A 2,879-nucleotide genomic window follows, 5' to 3' on the forward strand; every position below is an offset into this window, starting at 1 on the left:
ATTTATAATGGAATTAAGGAATACAATCCTTATTCGAAAGTTAAATCATTCTGATAATCTACACGAATATTGAAAGTACAATCTATGAACTTGAGTGTAATGATATGTATCCAACGTGTTTTCAGAGAAAGGACTTAATCTGTGTCACAAATTGACATACGGGCCTTATTTTATCTGTAGTGTAAATGCAGGTATTGCATCATCTTTTTGTAAATTTTTGAGTTATTGAGGTAAATGTCAGATTTCACGTATGAAATACCTCTCATGTTTTTCTGTATTTCATAACTTAAATTTCCATGTAAATTTCATTAAATTCTGTTCAGTAATAAGAAAGTTGATATTTTATAAACTTCAGTAATTTATGTTTTTATCCCCAAAACCACTATAATGGGCCTCAAATTGTCAATTTAAATTCGCGCCAAAGTAGTTAGATTCCCCGGCTATATCGTGAATCCCGTGAAAATGACAATAGTCGGAGTCCACGGCTTAGCCGTGAATCCTATGAAATTTAGTATTTGGCGGGACATTACCCTTTAAATAGACTGGACTAGATATGCCTTGCGCACACCACCTTCCGACTTTATAGACGAATCTATGTCTGAATTATTTTCTTGCTAGAAATTTATGCTCGATCGAGGTAAGAAATTTATTTGTTAGATTTTTGTATGATTTTTGCATTACGATTTTTATTTGATAAATTTTTGTTCATTCTACAGAATTCTGTAACATTTACTTTTTGGCACATGATTTTAGCTAGTTTCGGTATGTCAGGATGATTTATTAAATTTTTCAGACTTTTGTAAATTATTTCGAAAGAGGTATCTAAAATGTTTCATTTATACAAGATGTAAAATTTATACTGAAATTTGTATCGTGATAATTGTAAAGCACTGTTTCAAAAACTTATGTCAAACATTTTTGTTAATTATGGAACGCCATTACTGCATTGTATTGTTCTGTATAAATCTATATGGCAAGTCTAGTACCATGTATGTAATATATTATTATAATTTGTAATTGTGTGCCAGTCTATAGCACATCTAATTAATGTCCGTTGTAGTGTATGGCATTAGATATTATATGGATGCCAACTATCATATAACGTTTGATTTACATTGAATTTTGTTAATTTGTAGTTGTAAATAATAGCTGCAGTTTATCATTTCCATTACTATAATGTTTCATCATATACTTTTCATATTTTTCTCATACTTTAACTTTAGTCTTTTAAGTAAGTAATTTTTGTAATAATGGAAGTAATAAGTGACGTATTTTAATCATGTGACGTCTGAACTTAGTAGCACATATATTTTGTATAAGTAGCACGTATTATTTATGGGAGCCTACGGAGGTATGGTGTACCCAAAGGAGCAGTTTTGTGCCCTGACTTATTTGTTTTGCTATGGTGCTTACCATATGTTATATATTTTAGCTTCTTCCGCCAGACGATTTTTCCTGGTGATGTCATAACCCGGAAGTACAATGCCCGAGGTTCACTTGTCTTCACTCGCCTGGATGTGATATTCCCAGCGCAGAGCTTTCGTCCCATGGTTGTGCCGTAAACCGCAAAGACGATGATTTTTGTTATCCTCTGAAGTCAGCTCAGGGATGCAATCACCTACCACCATAGGGAGCCAACACGGAATCAACGTATTCACGGTTTAAAGGGAATGAATTTTGAGCTACGTTTTGTTTGTGCTACTTAAAGTTCACAATTGAATTAAAGAACTGTGTCACGTCAGATTAGAATGGAATTTAAGAACTTTTGTATCTAGAGATACTGAACTTTCTTTTTTTTCTTTCTTATATTCAGTTTTTTTTTTCTTTTCATATCTATTCATTGTTAATAATCATCTTTTGTAAATAAATTTGTAAATATTGTAAAGGGTGTTGATTTGTTCTGATGGTTACTGTCGCCGGTACGGCCTTTCCTGTCTTAATCCGGTTTTAATAATATAATGTTCCTTCCGTAATATATAAATTTTGTATGGATATCAAAAGATGATGATACATGTATCATTAGCAACTTTGTCTTCTAAAACTAAAATATGTCTAGAGAGCAATTCTTAAGTAAAATCCGGTTCATTGGGACGTATATATTCATTAGATTTATTTACTACTAAAGTTAGTTTTTGCGTGGTTGCATTATTCATAAAATGCGCTATCAAGGTTATTACCTAATGTTCACTAAAGCTTTGATATACAATGACCTAATATTGTCCTATGTTTGAAAATATTTATCTTTGAATTGCTTTCAGCTTACAAAATGATATCTATGATATTAATATATAAGTGTTGTAAACATATTTTAAGATTCTATTTGATCAGTATACTGTATTACTGAACGGTGTAAATGCTAGCGTAATCAATTTCCATTTTCCATCCCCTTCTTCATTCGCTTTTAATTTTATTTTTGATATCGAAAATTAGTTTAAACTGAATATATGCACAAAACATATACAACATTTTTTCAATTAGAAAGTAACTTTGTAAAACATTATTTAAAATGTGTAAAGAATGTTCTCATATTTGTTTTTTTTTTTCTTTTGAAAATCAGTTTCAAAAATCAAAATCTTCTGTCAACTGAAATTTTATTTCAATCTATTTAATTTCAAAAACATGCTCAGGTTGTCGAGGAAAGCAATGATTGTATTTATACATTGTTATTAAGATCATTTAAGAATATATCTAATAAAATATATCATTTCGTTTTGAAGAAAACATTTCATTCAATTTACATTCAAGTTTCATTTAATTCTTCGACAGCCTTGCTATTACAGTCAAAACTGTGAACAAAGAGCACCCTTCGGAACAAGCAAACGTGGTCTTTGTTCACAAGTGGTCTTTATTCGGGGGAGAGGGGGAGGGGGGGGGGGTGA

General features: G+C 31.0%; 1 long non-coding RNA gene across 1 annotated transcript; it reads left to right on the plus strand.

The window, feature by feature from the left end:
* The first annotated feature begins 381 nt into the window (after positions 1-381).
* LOC128559184 (uncharacterized) lies at positions 382-1,885 on the plus strand. The gene is made up of 2 exons (XR_008372251.1): positions 382-637; positions 1,433-1,885. It is a non-coding gene; the product is annotated as an uncharacterized LOC128559184 (long non-coding RNA).
* The last annotated feature ends 994 nt before the right edge of the window (positions 1,886-2,879 follow it).

The sequence above is a fragment of the Mercenaria mercenaria genome, chromosome 8 (assembly GCF_021730395.1).
Source record: "Mercenaria mercenaria strain notata chromosome 8, MADL_Memer_1, whole genome shotgun sequence".
NCBI classification, from domain to species: Eukaryota; Metazoa; Mollusca; class Bivalvia; order Venerida; family Veneridae; genus Mercenaria; species Mercenaria mercenaria.